Source organism: Thunnus thynnus, chromosome 8 (assembly GCF_963924715.1).
Source record: "Thunnus thynnus chromosome 8, fThuThy2.1, whole genome shotgun sequence".
Classification (NCBI taxonomy): Eukaryota; Metazoa; Chordata; class Actinopteri; order Scombriformes; family Scombridae; genus Thunnus; species Thunnus thynnus.
Genome location: NC_089524.1, coordinates 33,613,180 through 33,631,584, shown reverse-complemented (window position 1 = coordinate 33,631,584; position 18,405 = coordinate 33,613,180). Strand labels below are relative to the sequence as shown.

Below are 18,405 nucleotides of genomic sequence, written 5' to 3'. Positions count from 1 at the left end.
AAAGCTAAAGAGAAGCTGGATCATCAATGTTTTTTTTCCAGAAGTAAGAAAACCTCATTCAAAATCACACTGATATTTGTAGTAACCCAATGTTAAACCCTTGGAAAATAACCTCCTCTCAACAGTATGTCATGCAGTTCATTCATTTATTTTGTATTAAGTAATATCATTGTTTATTTAACATTTCTATTTTTAACATCCTTCAGTGAACATCATTTCCCATAAGCCCTAACCAAACTATGAACTTGATAGAAGAGTCCATGGGAAAGTCATGTTGGCACAGCTAATGCAAATGCTAGGAAACCCTTTTTTAAGACATCACATTTGTATCTTTACATTTCAATAATTTGAAGATCATTGGTTTCACCAGATTGATTTACAGTGCAGGATAAAGCTTGATTGATATTGCACGGGTCTTATTTTTATCTCATGATCTGATGTTGAAGCCTGGCACTTTGAAAATCTTGCAAGAATTGACAATAGAAAGGAAAATAAAGTTCAGACTGTCTTCAAAGTGTATGCAAAATGGAGCTCTTCAGATTTCTCAAAGCGAAGGTGGAAGTAGTAAATGTTCAAAAAGGTGTGGGTTCGCTCACACTCTCCATTCAAATATATGAGTATTTTTCTGTGTCCAGCTGCAGTTACTTATTGTCTCTACACACCTGACAGTGCACATGTCAATCAAACTTTAACCAGGTCTTGTGGGTTAAAAGTCTTTACTTTTCTAAAAATAGGCTTGATGAAAATTAGGAAATTAATTTGTTTTAGACACAAACTCACTATGCTTCCATATTGTCTCTTTCTCATAGTGCCAACTACTGTGCACAGGAAGTCTGCCTTACAACACACATCATCAGGTTTGCATGATATTACATAGTATACTCTCAACAACATAAACTACAACATGCCTTTCTTGCGCAGGTGTGTTTGTTACTTTATGGATGTTTTCTAGCCCCAAATAGCTTCACCACTTCATGTACTGTCCAGAAAACGCCTGCATATGAAGAAGTCCACGTGTAGACCCACCGACCATGTCACAGCTCAACATGCATGGGGCGCGAGGGGCCGTTCATCGCTGCTTGCAGCTTTAATTTTTTATGATGTTAGATGTCTATTTTCCTCACAGATCCAAAACTTGAGGTGAATGTATGTAAAAATGCTCCCAGATAGTCACAGGCCAGGGATTTAACCTGCCCTGAATGCTCCGTTTGCAAAGTTACCTCTAGATTGTTTGCACATGCCCACAAATGCCATGTGTTGGTAGCCTTTGTTGCTAAGATTGGTGCAAAGGTTGTTCCATTAATTGTTTGCGTTGTCCAATCTCATATTTCAGATCAGATTCGGGCTCAAACCATAGACTATATATAAGGATGGATGCAGTGAGGTGTAATATTAGCTGTTGGTTTGCATGGGAGCTCGTTTGAAGCCCAGAGTTGCAGCTTACAGTCAGTGCTATCTTTTCCATTTGGAGCCAGGACTTTCCAAATAGGGAGTGCTGTGTACTGCCCTTCACACTCTGAAAACATGCCGCCCTACCTCGGAAACACCAAGCGGTGCACACTTGGGCTAACATTAGCTACTTTAGCTCAATTTTGCTAACATGGCAGATATCATTATCAAATAACATTAAACTTACTGAAATATTGCAACAGTAGTCCTACTCAGTGCGAGTCCTGGAGTCGGGGAGAGCAGCAAGTGAGCCAACTGTCAATCAATGCCTACACGGCAGACATCAAAGCTACTATAAGTCTTGAAGGCCTGGATTTAGAGGTTGAGACCATAATGACTTCTTGAAAAAAATGATTGACTTAGAATTTCTAGAGAGAAGTTGAAGCTTTTGAATGGGAGTCAGTTGGAGCCAGCATCTAGTGGCCATCAGTGGCATTGCAGTTTATGGGACTTCCACATTGGCTTCTGCCTCAAGTCTTGGTAGTTGTCGCTTGGCATGTATGGATGTATTTCAGAGGTTTCCATTTTAAGTACATAGGGAAATACTCCTGAGCCACCAGAAGTCTGCTAAGACACAGCTTACCTGAGCTGGCCAATCAGAACAGAGTGGGCTCCTCGGGAGGGGGGCCTTAAAGAGACAGGAGCTAAAACAACCTGTTTTAGACAGAGGCTGAAGTGAGGGGTTGCATAAAGGGCCAGTATAAGATAAATAAGGAGTTTTTAACTGTAAATAATGCAAAGATATTCCAGTATCCCAGAACATAAAGACCTTGAAATGTGCATGATATGTCCCCTTTAATTGTAGCTTTGAAATATGAGAATGCATTACCCTATTGGACCTGCTTTATTGCCTCATCTTGAGGCTGTGAGTTTGCACAGTGTGTTCAATCAAATTAACTCAGAACAAGCCTATTCTACACAGGGCTGAACTACCTGTGTCTGTTCTGGTTAAATGCCTCTGATCCTAAATAGTCCCTCATCAGATTGTGTCCGCCCCAGCATCTTGTTTCACATACATTACATTACCTAATGTGAGCAGAACACTATGAAAACCTGCACAGGCCAAATACCCATCACACAGATGATTTTGATACCAGTAACCATCCTGTGTCACAGTGGGGAAATCACAGCTGAGGTGAGATGAAACAACAACACAGCCAGCCACACTTTGGCTGAACAGGAAACAATAGAGAGTCTCACTGAAAAGCCTGACTATTGTAGTTCTGTTCCATTGTGAGAATGAAAGGAGATGAGCTGGACTTCTCTGTGGATAGGTCAATCAGCCCAAGAACAATACCACAACATGCAACTGGGCTCTCCCATCCAATCGTGTCCACAGGAAACAATACAGAGCCTGCCCTAGAACAACATTATTTTCATTATTGGCTACCACAGAAAAGATTAATTTGAAATAAACCAATATGGCCCATCAATGTCGTCTTGATATATATATATATATATATATATATATATATATATATATATATATATATATATATATATATATATATGTGATATATATATCACTGAGAACAGTGATCTCTCTGTCAGAAATACCCAGTTCACAATCACACAGTTACACACATTCACACCTGGAAGCTGCCCTGCATACAGTCTGATGTGTTGATCACTTGCTCCAATGGACCAGTTTAGGGTTAAGGGTCTTCCTCAAGGGCATGTCATTGGTGGTAATTAGGGGCAGGCAATTACTGTTCTTTGACTTTTCCTGCAGTGGGATCGACTGCAGGAAATTTCTTATCCAAATCTTTCTTGGTAGTCTGGGGATCAAACTCATCTACCTTCAGGCCACTGCAGCCCACACGTCTGTTACATGCATATTCTCTATTAGTGCTGCAACTAGTGATTATTGATATTATCACTTAATCTAAATATATGCTTTGATTGACCAATTCATTTTTTAGTTTTTCTTTGATCAGAAAACACTGAAAAGGGGTCACTCTTAGTAACAACTCCACAAAGACTCTGGAGCTCCTTTCAGCTCTGCAGAGCGTTTATAGTCTCTTTCAGTTCACTGTTTTAGTTTAGTCTCTCATCAACCATGTTTCCAACAACAGCAGGCAGCTGTTTTCAGTGAAAAAGCACTGATAAATCCACTGTACACTACCTACTCAGCACCAAACAGCAGACAGACAGAGTTAGAGACTAGCTGGTGAACATAGTGGAGCATTTACCAGCTACAGAGACAGATATATTTCTCTGAAGTTGGTGGAGACCAAACCAGAGCTTAAGAGAGTGAATATTGGATTTACATTCACCAGGTGGACACAAACACAACTCAAAATGAATGCTAATGTTGCTCTGTGTCTGCTGGATATGTAAATAGTTTGCTAATACATTTGTCATATTAACTTAAAAGATGGTAATATGTAAATGTTGTGTTCCCAGCTTGTTTCTGCTGCCCTGCAATTGGCCAGACAGTTACAGTATGGCCAAAACAGTGCAGGAGAGATAATGGTTATTTTTTCCCCTACATGAAAGTACTACAGTGCTACATGCCCATCTACCACCATTCTACATTAAGGGCACACTACTCTCTGCACTGACGCTGAACATTGGCACTGAGCAAAAATCATGGGCTGTGAAATCATCCAATATGAGTGTAATTCCAGGGGATATTGGGATGTCCAAAACCCAAACACATTCAACCTACAATGATATAAGACTGAGAAATGAAGCAAATCCTTCCATTTGAAAGGATGAAACCAGAGAATGTTTTGTCATTCATATGCTTGATGAATGATTTAAACCAATTAAATTAACCAATTATCATAACTGTTGTTGATTGACTCACTACTGATAATTTCAACGATATTTTCTGTAACTATGTATATCTCTTGGAGACAGGAGGCTGGATTTGCATAGAAAATCATATAATATACATATTATGTCTATAGTTGTTTGGCAGAAAAACACTCATAAATAACCCCCATGTTCACAACAGATAGATGAGTGCGGGATGATAGCAGGGAGCAGTTGTCTGTGTTGTTACAAAACTTCTGATTAAGATATATGCTTTTCTTTGAAGGTGCTGCAGCAGGAAACGCAACCTGCTGTAATCTGATCTCATTGTGAAAACAACTGTGGCACCAGATGAACAAGCTAAGCTATATATGCTGAGCATCTGTTTTCCTTCATGTTTACAAGAAAAATGATGGAAAACTGGTTTTCTGCTGAGGAATGATGTACAGGATTTTTATGTGTGAGTGCAACCCTGAGATGCTAAAAAACATCCTCCATCTAACATCCATGAGTTAGGGTTTCATGGTCTGATGAGTATAAATGCCCTTCAAGAATTCAGAGTCCAACAAGACTTACAACAAGAAAATATCCACTGAGCATCACTTGACACCAGCAGGGTCAGCAAAGTGTTTAGATGATCATGATATCCATGTTAATAGCTATTTCAACAAGGTACTGTATATATAAAACAAAGTTTCACATCTAAGATTCATTTAGAGACTGATTTTTTTTATTAAAAGAAATCTGACATTTCCAAAACAGCCAACATGTTTGAAAGTCAGAAAAAAGACAGATGACCCAAGAGCCAGATGTATAAAACTCTGCGTAGATTCATGACTGAAACTGTGTGTACACACAAAGCCATTAATATGCAGATGCATTCTTCTCGTCAGGTTTATAAAGCTGTATATACGCATGGTTTTGTTATAAATCTGAGTTACTGAGGAAGTGAGCACACATGCAACTGCTGTCTGCACACGAGCCTCAATGCCACTCCCACAGTGAACCATAAATGGAGACACGGACTGAACCAGCTGTTTTCATATCAACATGATGCCTGCTCCACCAGTCTGTACAGCCATCAATGAAACAAACTGGAAATAAAAAGTGCAGTTTAGGTTCTCCAACAGCAGAACAGCTGTCATTACGTGCAACCATTACGCACGGCTGTGCGGCTCTTTATAGCAGCCATATTGTTAATTCATCACATGGACTGTAAGCCATCGTCAGCAGTGATATCTCAGAAATGTAATCATATTCTGCAGCGCTCATATGTAAACTGACTTTATAAGGTGTGACACAAGTAAGGATAAAATAAAGAATATAAACAGCAAAATAAAATGTTGAATCCTATGTAAATTAAAAGAATGATAAAATGAATCACACAAAGTAATTAATCAATGTTACCTTAATAAATGCGCCTTTGATTGGCATTTTACAAATCTCTGTGTAAACACAAAAACAATTACACAATCAGTGGAGCTGGTTATCAACATAAACAATGTTTTACTAAAAGATTCCATCTCAGTTTATATTTAATCTTCACCTCATCACATCAGCCTCAGATCGCATTAGAAAACACGTGTACACCTGGTTTGAAGAATGCGTGAGATGCCCACATTCTCACCGCACATTCTGCTTTTATAAATATCAGTTTATGTATGGGGAATAGAGTATGCATGGTTTTTGTGCATATGCACCATTTATGCATCTGGCTCCAGATTGCTTGGTCAACTAGACATTTAGAATGTGATCAAATCAGCATCACAGCACACCTAGCTGTGCTCAAATGAAAAATTCCTCATCACTCAAAATAATAATAAGCTGTTTCCATGGCAACATTGTAACTGACATAGCTGGAGCAAAAACCAGTAGCCTACAATACTGATACAAAATGGGTCGTTTTGTTGTTAATTTTGATTTATACGTCGGACTTAGTTTGATGGATGGTTGGAAGAGGATGAGAGGAACACAAAACCAAAAAACAAGAGATATGTTGCATTCTCAAATGAAGAGCTCGATCAATTAGAGAAGTCAAAGAATGAAGTCAGTACGTCCCGGTCAACTTCTTGGGCTGTCAAATGTTTCCAGGTCTATCTGAAAAACATTAAGCAAGCTGTGGATTTTACAACTACTACAAAAGATGATCTCAACAGGATTCTCCACAAATTTTATGGTTCAATTAGAAATAACCAGGGTCAGTACTACTCCATAGCTACGTAGTAGCTACGCTGGGTTGAGAGCTGGCATTAACTGCTTTATGAACAACCTTCCTCTTAGTCATGGTGTGTCATGCAAGACAATGAGTTTACTACGTCAAATAATGTCTTTAGTGGACTCATAAAGTTTCTCAGGAGAGCAGGCCATGACAAAACTGAACATCATCCCACGATCACTGAAGAGGATAATATTGAGGAACTCAGAGGCAATGAACCCAAACACACCACAGGGCCTGGTAAACAAAGTGTGGTTTGACATCCAGCTACATTTTGGGAAAGGGGGGTCTGAGAAACACCAAAATCTTTCGTAATAAAAGAAGATTCAACAGGTGGCTTAATCAAGGATCATCAAGCAGAAAAGGGTCTATGTTTGAAGATCCAGGGAGTGAATTGTGCCCAGTTTCATCATTTGAAACATACCTATCTAAAATTCTTAAAGAGGCTTAAGTTTTTTACCCCCATCCAAAAAAGAGAAAAGGTAGGGGAGGTGTGATACCGTTTAGAGCCAATGGGTGTCAATTACCTGGGTTCCATGCTAACACGAATCTCTAAACAGGCAGGCACATCGGTGATTTACACATATCCCTGCATCAGGAGCACTACCATCCAGAAACTGGTCAAGGGCAGACTGGAAGCGAGAGAAATCATGTGCATGTGTGAAATCTTTGCATAGCTACTGGGCACCTTCTGAAGATAATAGAAAACGGTGGAGCAATATGCTATGCGCAAGCCATGGAAATGTCAGGCCTCTGAAGGCCAGCCCCTCACACAGCTCTACAGCAGCATCTGTTAAACCGCAGAGATCCAGCATGGACTTTATGGACAGCTATTTCAACAACTGTTCTTATAAGGGCAGTATGCAATTCAATTTCTACAAATAGCCCCAAATGCATCAGCAACCATTTAACAAGGCTGCTGCTGCTGCTGCTCCTCTGCGGAGACGTCATGTGACTGATGCTGCTGTACTGTAGGAGCATATATGACTTCACTATACTGGACACACACATGCTGTATTAATGTGTTATTATATGTGTTTAGTATTTAGGATTGTTTTAAGATCAGAACATTTCTTCACTTACTGAAAAAACATTTTGTTTGTCATTCAATCTGTGGTCCTGAAACATTATTTGTGTTTGTGTATTAGATTTCCAACACAGCTTAATCAAGAAATGTATAAAATGGGCTAAAACTTATCACAATACTGAAAATAGATAATATGTAAATAAATATTTATAAGCACACTGGAAGTCAACATTTAATAAACTATCTGAAACATTTTTTGTACTTTATTACAAAGGTAACTGAGATAATAATCTGAAAAGCCTATTAGCCACCTAAAAATGGATTGTTAGGATGTCTTATAAACCATCAAATTACTAATCAATTCTCATGAAAATAAAATAATACATATTATTATACAATATATTTAAATATAAAATTTTTCAGCCTTGATGTTACTAGATGCTCTGGCAGCCTGGCAGTTTTACTTATTAGATTTTTTTCTTGTTACTAATTCTCTTGTGTATATGTGTTTGCATTATCTATGGAGGTTTTGCACATGATTGGTCTACATATGTACATACATGCATTTTTATCGTTAGCATGTAAATCTATCAGCCACTTATTTTGCTGTTACTATCACACGTGTGATATATTGAGTAGATCTATTGGTCACTCATCTGGCTGTTGTAATCACAGATTGTATTATATTTCCCCTATTAATTTATTTTATTACTATTTTTCTCACTGATATTCTTCTGATTAATATATGTCTCTTTGTCTTTCTGTTCATATTTATGTACATGCACTTGCAGGCTATATTTTGGAGATTCTGAACATGATGAGGTTACATATGTTCACCTCCATGCTATTTTTATTGTTTATTTGTAAATCAGGTGATCACTATCTGGTTGTTGCAATCACATAATGTGATATATTTCCTTGGATGGTTTAAATTGTCTTAAATTTTCTTATTATTATTTTTCTTATTATTACTTATTTTTTATAGCAGCTGGTTGTAATCACCTAACCTGACATGCAAGATGTTTTACACAGAACTATTTGCGAAGTCGTCCATGGAAAGTGTTTGGAAAAGGGCAGAGCAAAAATACTTGGCAGGTGATTGGATGAACCATCTGTCTATCACCATCTATCACTGTCTTACTTTGTGAGGCAGCTGGATTCGCAACGTTGATTGATCCGAACCACCAGTGGTTCGGATACAAGTGCATAACTTGAAGCCTGACAAGATGGATCCTCGCATGATGTCGTGATCTCGCGAATCCGGCTGCCTTGTAATCACCAGCAGGCTTCTGGCTGCTGTTTCATAGGGGTCACACCCACAATTGTTTCAGTAACGCTGAGGAAATCCTAGGGCTGAAATGTGTTTGTTTTTTGCTGCTGTGCATCATTAAAAAAGTAATATACACTTATTTGTGAGTGCTAACGACTTCATTTGTTATTTTTGTGAGATGGCAGTGTGTAAGCGCTGTGTGTAAGCATTTTGGATTTTACTCTATCAATGACAAAATTATCGATAAAGATAAGGCTGTTTGCCGACTTTGTATGAAGCAACTACTTAACAGTAACGTTACCACAACAACAAATAGAGTCACCTGTTAGCTTCTCACCCAAGCGAGGCTAAAGAATCAGAACACCAGCAGCTACACAACCTCGCCTAACTTACTATTTTTTGCCTATGAATTACATAATGCTAATGCTCTATATAATTTGATCGAATTTCCATAGCACTGTGAATTTATTCGAACTGTATTTTGGGAAAAAGTGACAGCCCTAGCGTGTATGCTGCACAGGAGATGGACCTGCTATTCTGCTGCTCCATTCTTTTAAGCTTCAAGTCTATTTTTTCCCAACCCTGCGGGCCAGTGAAGCATGGATATACATACTTTGACTGCTATGTAAATAAATTACATATTCACAATAAAGAAATCCATATATAATTATGTTAAACTAATTTTGGCCATCTGCACCAAGATTTCAGTTTCTGTTGATAGGGTAGATGATCAGTAACTTTGAGAATTTTCACTGTATTGATGATAGAGATTAATCATGTTATTTTATATATAATGTGTATGTTTGTTGTTTGTTGTTGTTTTTTTTATTTTAAACTATATTCTGCATAGTCTGCAGTGTCATCTTTCTCAATTCATTGTTTTTTGGAAAAGCTCCAGACATTATCAGATGACATCACAAATTTGAATTTTAGCAAAAGTAATTTTCAACCATCTTAGAGCATGGGAATAACATGTATGAATTTCTCAGTTGGCTGTAGTTTCCCTTTTGCTATAATGCAACATGCAAGACATTGTTCTGATACAATGTACAAAACTGTTTTTGCTTCCATTGATGTCTGTTGAAGTAATCTGAATAAGAAAAAAATAAATACATTCTAGTAAAGTATTTTGTTTGAGCTCTTATTGGGTTGATCAGCTTCAGACCCACATTATAATTCAATATGGTTGTTTATTGGTTTATTAATTCTGAATCTTTAAGGATAACACTGTAAAATAGTGAACTACTTTGTAAAGCAAGCAGTAAAAGGTAATTTTATGATACATTCTGGTTAATATACATCTTGAAATGTCATACATCTCAAATGGGGATCTGCATTGAATGGACTGCACAATATTGTAAAATGTCAGTAGAAAAATGTATATATTTTATTCAGTGTAAAAGAAGTTGATATAAAGGTACTTTTACATAGACCTTCTGGTTTTTGTACATTCAGAACCCCATACATTAATGTGAAATGTCTGTAGATATATTGGTTGCTTGCAATTACTGTAAAATAATGGAAAAGCCTGTAAATATTTTAGAGAGTTGATTTTAATTACTGTCAAGAAATGTTCATATAATGTATAACTCATACATTTATGGGGAAAGCCTGTAAATATATTGGAGAGCTGCTTGTAATTAATGTCAAATAATGTTTATACAAAGTTAATCTCATACATTAATGGGAAAAGGTATGTAGATATATTGGAGAGTTGCTTTTAAATACTATCAAATAATGTTTATATATGATGATAATTAAAATTATGTTTTTGTAAACTATCACATGATCTCATGATCTTATTTGTTGTACAGTATAAAACCAACATTTACCAGGGATTTACTGTAAATACATTGGATAATCACATAAAATAAAAGCCTGAAGCTCTCAAGATACCATTATGGGTGTTAAAGGAGGGTAATTCATATGTAATTTTACACAGTTTTTCTGTGTTTTACATCCAGAAATCTGTACTTTGATGGGCAGTTCTTGTGGATTGGATGTGGATTGGATAATCCTATGAATTTACCAAAGATTACTATATGAAAACAAGAGTCTTCATTTAAATTAGGTAATTTTAAGGTATTTCTGCAATCTTTTTAATTTTTTGTCCAGATTTATACTACATTCTAGTGATGTTTTATAATGAGATTTTATTTTTATTTTACAATGGTTGGACTGTAAAAACGTAGACAATGTCCAAAGTAAATACCAGACTTCTTATCGTTTTTTTACAATTTTTTTTTTTTACAGTGTAGCATAAAGTATCTTTTATTTTGAGAGTGAATTGCCCCACAATATAAACACATTCTATCTTTTATTTCGTTGATAACCATTGTATAATTGCAATACTACACAAGAGTGAGCTTTACCATGATTATTGGCCAATAATGACAATAAAGCACACCCTCTTGTGTAATATTGCTTTACTTTACAGTTCACTTGGAATGATGTCTGTAGCAATAAAATGCATGTTGAGGCTCGGGAGAGACAATGAGAAAAGCAATGATCAATTGATCAATATCAATCTCAAGTTGTTTCATTGATTACAGACATGGTTAGGATGCGGTTAGCCTAACTTAGTATAAATACTGGAAACAGAAGAAACAGGAAGCCTGGCTCTCTTGAAAGTTCAAAAATACACCTACCAACACATCTTAAGCTTACTGATTAACACGTTGTATTTCATCCATACACAAGCAGAAATGTAAAAAAAATAGCTACATGCTAAGGGTATTTCTTGGCAAATTCTTGGTTCATTGACTGTGGGCAGTGACTTGTGCTACCTGGCAATCCACATTACAGCCAGAGATGTATTAACTGTTAACTAAAACCCCAAATTATTGTTTCTACATTTCAGTCAGTGAGGTTTGGAGATGTTGATTGGTGTATTTTTTAACTGTGGACAGAGCCAGGCTAGCTGTTTCCCCCTGCTTCCATTATCTATGCTAAGCTAGTTAAATCATGTCCTGATTTCCTCCTCTGTGAGGATCATCTATGGAGGATCTGTGATTGGTGCCACCTGTAAGGAGCTCAGCTCCCAGGCTGATGTTGATGGTTTCCTTGTTGGTGGAGCCTCCCTGAAGCCAGAGTTCATTGAGATCATCAACGCCAAGGCATAAATACCATTCTTCTTACTGTTACTGTCATCTCTGAAAATAAAGTTAAACTGTAAAGTATATTTTTCAGATATATCTTTATTACAAACCATTTGTTTTGTGTTTACATAATTTAAATAATGAATATTAGCTAATGTATTTTTTATCAGACTTTTATTTTTCCAAAGTATGTATATGGGACTGCAATTACACTGCGGTAATGTTCGTTCATCGTAAAGGTGCTGTGTAGAATGGACTACAGAGGACTTGTCTGGTTTCAGCCTGCAGGCTTCTTAAGTCCTCTTTGCTCAGTGTGCAGAACCTATATCCTGGATGAAAATGCTGTATATAAAGAATGCCAAAATATAACAGCCCTCTCCACCCATATGTTTTCATGGTTGTTCATCCCTGAAATTACACACAATTTATCAATGTGGATAGGAGTGAGCAGAGATGGAGGGAAGCCAGCCCACATACAGCTGTGATACCAGCAGCCAGAGCCTTAGAACTGTGGTCGAGACAAAGATGCTTTCAGTCAGATTCAGTCAGATGCCTGCAGTCATTCAGTCACATCATTCAAACACATCAGTGGTTCTGCAAGTAGAAAGCAGAAAACAATGCCAAGTGTAGGATTCTGAAGTCAGAGGCGGAAAAGTGTGAAGGTAAAATACTGATACTAAGAATGTATGCAAAAATATTTGATACATTCATCAGTGCATTATTGATCACTCAAATTTAAATGGTTAGTTTATCCAAATTTTAAGAAAAATACCTTCTCAAGTACATCTAGTGGTATCTAGCAATGCATCTAGTTGTGTTTTTTATGCCCAGATTTTGAGATTTCTATCTCTTCCTGCACCCCAATAAATGTCTTTCCAGAAACAATGTCAGCGCACTTCTAGATAGTCCACAGACCTCACTGTGAATCTGTGGTTGATTGGAAAAAAAGTGGCAGCACTCTGAACCACCAGCTGCACCACATGTGACATTCATCTGAGATGTGATTACTCTACACCCCATGTGTATCCATTTCTGCATGATAAAGAAATTCATTTTTAAAAAAAGTCATGACAGGTATATAACAATAGTCCAAGTAAAATGGTGAATTTGCTTCACTATTAGAACTTTAATGTACAACAACTGGACACATGACAGAAGCTTCTCTTTGCTATATATATGCTACATATGCCAATATTTTTTTGCCCAGTCTTCTTCAAAACCTATTGTGAAAGATTGCCACTAAGGGCCATAATTTTTTATGGAGGGAAGAAGACGTTGCTGTCTAATGCTGTTCCAAAAGTCATTTAACAGTGCTGTAAGCACCACAAATTCCATTCACAACTACTGTACTGAGGTGGAGGCAGAAATCCTGATATTTAAATAAAACCAAAACTATTTACATAGATAGATATCACTACATGAAAGTGATAAAATGTTCTTTTTAGGCGAATTTGGGTAAACTGATCCTTTAACCAATGCTAATATTTGTTTGACAGGTTAGTGTTGGTTAATGATATTGGTGTGCCAATATATCTGAAAGGGCCTTGTCAAAATACTGTTGACTGCCATGGAGCAGCAGCAGTGTGTGTATGTTTATGTGTGTGTGTGTGTGTGTGTGTGTGTGCGTGTGTGTGCGTGGCAGTGATGCATTCATCATTCAGGTCCGAGTCTCATGCAGCATTCATTAGGATGAGCAGACACACACACACATGCTCATACATTCACAGTGCTGGAATTCAGCTGATGTACTTATTTGGTGGACGGACAACAGCAGAAGAGAACACACTACCTCCGTCTCTTCTCTAGCTGTATCTTGTCTCCGTGACTCCACCTCCTCTCCATCCTCCCTCACCCTCACTCCTCTTCTCTCCATCTGTTGCACTCCTTTGCTCTCTCTACCTCACTCCTCCTCTATTCTCCATGCAGCCTAATTAATGCTATGTCAAATCCAGGTGAATTGACAGCCAATTATCACTGTTTCACAAAAAGTCATGAACTCTTCTTCCTTTTCTTTTCCTCCCTCTGCCTTATTTCTCAAAGCATTTGAATTTTTGCATCGGGAGCATGAGCAGGACAGCGTGCTATTCTTGCTTTAGAAAAACTGCCAAAAGGCTGAAGCACTGTACAGAGTAGGCTACTCTAAGAAACACATGGACTGCCACAGAGACAACACAATAGCAGAGGTTGAATCTGACTGAACCCAGAGTAGAATACTGAAACACCTGTGCAGCAACTAGCCTACACCTATATTTTCCAGACAGCAATTCACATCTACAAGTATGCCCACTGCATTTTGCCACTATATATAATATTTCTTATGAGCAATGAAATGTCTCCTTGACATGAAGTATTACTGATTTTGCAAATACTGTAGGAAACCTAAAGAATGAAATACAGAATAGTCTGCAAATAATAGATTGCATTATTTTCTCAATGCGTCACACATGCACTAAAGCTTTAATAATCAAGACTAAAATTAGTGTTATTAAAGTAATTTGTTTATCATATTACCAGTTCAGAGAGAAGACGTTATGTATATTTAAAAATCCTTGATAACTGCAGCCTGCCGTGGTCACACTGGCCGCGGAGAGTGAGCAGAAAGATGAGAATTCTGTCTTACAGCAGGCAAAGAAAACTAATAAATGAAGCAAATAATGCAACGAAATGAAGCAAATGACGCTGGTTTTGCACAGCTCTGATCCAGAAATAATATTTCATATTAAAAAAGGACAGGCAAATATTTGAGATAAACAGCACAAGTGTGCCGTAATTTCATGCACGGAGCGATGCTCTCATCAAATTACATTTAAACATGATGAATCAATGAAAGCTTCAGTCATCACAAAGTCAAAAATAGGAAATTGTGACGGTCTCTTAGTCATTATGACATTATCATTAAATCGGTAAATGTAATTCAAAAAAGAGAACACATTTCAATGAAATGTAGGCTGCACTTTTACAAGTGTTTCAGCATTTTCTTCATCTGCGAGAAAGCTGTTATAAACAGAAAGTCGCCTATAAAAGTTGGCATTTTTTAATGAAAAATATACTATCTCTTCTTGGAGAATTACTGAAAACCAGCGGATCCATTTAATTCAGACGAGCTATTATCTCATTCCCTATGAGACAGGCTTTGTAATCTAGTCGACAAAACAGTTGTCTTTAATGCATTTATTGATTTTGAATAGATTTGGGTGTTATGTCAGTGTGAGCTGTAATGTCAATGCAAGTGAGTGTTAACTGATTAGTGTGAATATGTAATTCAGTCTTGCATGCAGCGTGTCCAGTATGCAGGACGCTCCTCTGACTGCACAGATGTCACCACACAGCTTTCCATTTATGACACTTTCCGCAGCAAACCAGTTAGAGAAAATTATTTTATTACTCACCATTTTCTAGGCTTTCCTGGACGTTTGCATTTCGGAAAAGATGTTTCAGAAAAGAAGAGCAGGGAGATCCCCAGATTAGACACAGTTTAGAAAAGAGTCTCCCAATTCCTCCAGTCCCGCAACACTTGCTCTAATCCCCCGAGATGAATTGTAAAAAGGGTCCGTAAAAGCACCGTTAGGAGTGTCAGGTAAATCCTCCGCTCAGCTGCTGGGGCTGTGCAGTTTTTTCTCTCAGTGTTTGTTAGTGTTCCCGGTAAACCGGCAGTATCCGTCTGCCTCCCTGTCTGTGCGCGGTGGCTCCTCTCTGTCAGAGCAGCGTACCCAGCACTTCGTCCGTACACACTCGGCAGCCGTCGGACATGTCCGTTTTTTTCCGGAAACCACTGAACAAGCCTCGTGTAGGCTGATAATGACGTCCAGGCTTTTTCTTGACCGGATTTTCTTTCTGTTCGTGTTTTTAAATCATCAAAACGAGCATTTTATTGAAAGAAAACAGTGCAAATATTATCTGCACGTGTTTTATAGAATACAAGACTATGACCATGGTTTGATAAGCAGAAGTCAAACTGCTCCCTAACCCTGCCTCAACTAAGGTGCCCTTGAGCAATAGCCTATGTTAAATGAACCTTCACTGCACCAGGGGAGATCCTCAGTAATTAGCAGACTGTGGTTATGGCAGTGCAGAAGTGCCATCTATAGAAATAAAATGTTTCTCACTGCTTTCAATAAAAACTTAATTAAAAAAAAAAAAGTTACACAGAGTAGCAGTTGCCAGCCTGTGGGTCAGAACCCCCAAGAGGTGCGGGATAAATCTGAGGGCTGTGAGATGATTAAGACAAAACAAAACAGAAAAACATGATTTACAGTTCAGCCCCTCAGTTCAGCCTCTGTCTGACACAGCCCATTTTAGCTCCTGTCTCTTTAAGGCTCCCCTCCTGATGAGTCCACTATGTTTTGATTGGCTCCGAAAACCCAAACTATGTGTTTAACTATATTTTAGTAATCTGCATCACTGACTGCATGCTGTGACAATATAACTTTACAGAACACATCAGCTGTAACGTTATGACACTGGGAAGAAGATAATTACATGGATTTTGCTTTTTAGGCTGATAATAAAACCTTCACCTATTTATACCTACTGCGGCAGGAAACCTTAAATTTGCCAATAGCTGTACTTATTTAAGACCTGAACTAAAACTAAACTTTTTCTGTGTTGTATGCAGAGTGTGGGAGCCAATGTGTGTTTGTCTGCTGTCATCTGATCAACTGGTAGTGGATGTCCAACTGAGCAGATATTCTGATCTACAGCAGTGAGACATGTTTCTGAGAAAGTAAGAACATCAAGTTTGTATTGAGCAGCCCAACTCTGATTAGATCAATTTTAAGCAGAAGGCTCCTTATATTCAAGTGCATAATTTTTAAACCTTTAACTGTATCAATTATAAATCAAGAGGAATAAGAGCAATAATGGGTAAAGTGGGGCAGAGGGAGGGTCTGAGAGAAGAGGGCAGAAGAGCCATAGCACATACCAAAACACACACACACACACACACACACAGGACAGAGAGAGGAGAAGAACAAAAACAAAACAAAATCAAGATGCATCATAAAACAAAACACACAGCTCAGACTGCATAGCCCATGAATAAGAATAGAAACAGGACAAAACAGACGGTCCAAGACAGTTGAGAGGGAAAAATATGGGCCTAAAATAAGAAAAACAAGTAAAACAATAATAATAATAACAATAATAAGTATAAGTATGGTCTATGTAACAAAAACTTTAGGAGTGACAGTAGGAGACCCGAAACAATTCCCAGCTAAGATGTCATCAGAACAGCTCTGCACTGTGAAGCGCTCTGTGATGGGAGGCAGTCATGTGACAGTCACCAAGATATTAGAATTGAATATAGTAGTCTACAGGTGATGTTACACTGTCAGCTACAACACAAGATGAGACTGGACAGAGACCTACAGAGAGACACAGAGTCAGCTGTTGGAGTGAGATAAGTTTATTAGCAACTACTGACATGTAGAAGTTGCTGCACCAAAATATGGCAATAAAAATCTAAAAGATCTGAGTCTGAGCCCTTCAGGGCTCTTTTGTCAAATGGTGTGATGATAACCTCCTTGATAGCCCCCTTGATAACCTCCTAACCCTTAATGTGACAAAAACTAAGGAATTAATCATGGATTTTAGGAAAAACAGCAGTAAACCAAAAGCTAGCATAATACATGGTGAGTCCAAATTGTAGATACATACAAGTATCTTGGAATGGTGTTTGACTTGCAACTCAAGTTTGATGCAAACACAGATCTGATTACCAAGAGAGGACAACAGAGAATCCACCTGATGCGGAAGCTGAACTCTTTTAGTGTCTCTGGTAATATTATTAGTAATATATTTCATGTAACTTCTATCAATCTTTTATTGAAAGTCTTTTAACCTCTGGAAGAGGGAGCACAGGTCCAATCTTGTCCAATTATGTGCCCCTTTGGAAAACTAATCATTATTCAAATTCTTTCATTCCTTCTGCTATGAGGCTGCTAAATGCTGACAGTAGTAAGTGAAATGTAGGCCAGTCCCTGTAAATGTGTAAACTTATAAACTTGTTGTTATCACCTGACTCCTCACATCAGCCCATACGTGGTGACCTGAGGGTGCGAGAGTGTGTTTCCTGCTGCTCTTGCTCTTGTGCCATTTGTTGACCTGTTGTCACTGACATGTTGATGTGTATGTTTGAATTCTGCTGCTAGACCTAGTTGTATTTATTTTATTTTATTTATGTGAACTGGGTAGGCTATGAAACTGAATTGCCCTTCTGGAATAGATAAAGTTGTCTGAATCTGAATCCGAATCTCTTCACCACTAGTGTCCACCAGTGGGTTCTCCCTCTGACGTTCTGGCCACAACTCTGAGCAGCCACCTCCAAAACAGAGGTCCTGAACATGGCCCACTCAGATTCCATATCCTCATCCTCCTCCGGGATGTAGGAGAAATTCCTCTGGAGGTGGGAGTTTAAGACCTCATGTACAGGGACTCCCACCAGACATTCCCATTGCACCCTCACTATTTGTTTGGGTCTCCCAGGAGGGTGCCTCCCTCGCCACCTCACTACCAAGGGGTGATCAGTTGACAGCTCTGTTCCAAGACAGAGACTCCAAGAAGGCTGGATACTCTGAACTGCTGTTCA

General features: G+C 38.1%; 1 protein-coding gene across 1 annotated transcript in view; it reads right to left on the bottom strand.

The window, feature by feature from the left end:
- ptprfa (protein tyrosine phosphatase receptor type Fa) overlaps window positions 1-15,518 on the bottom strand; it is a 391,566-nt gene extending 376,048 nt beyond the window's left edge. Inside the window, exon 1 of the mRNA XM_067598003.1 lies at window positions 15,209-15,518. The gene's annotated coding sequence lies outside the window, so the exon portion shown is untranslated. The remainder of the gene's footprint in view (window positions 1-15,208) is intronic.
- Window positions 15,519-18,405: the final 2,887 nt, after the last annotated feature.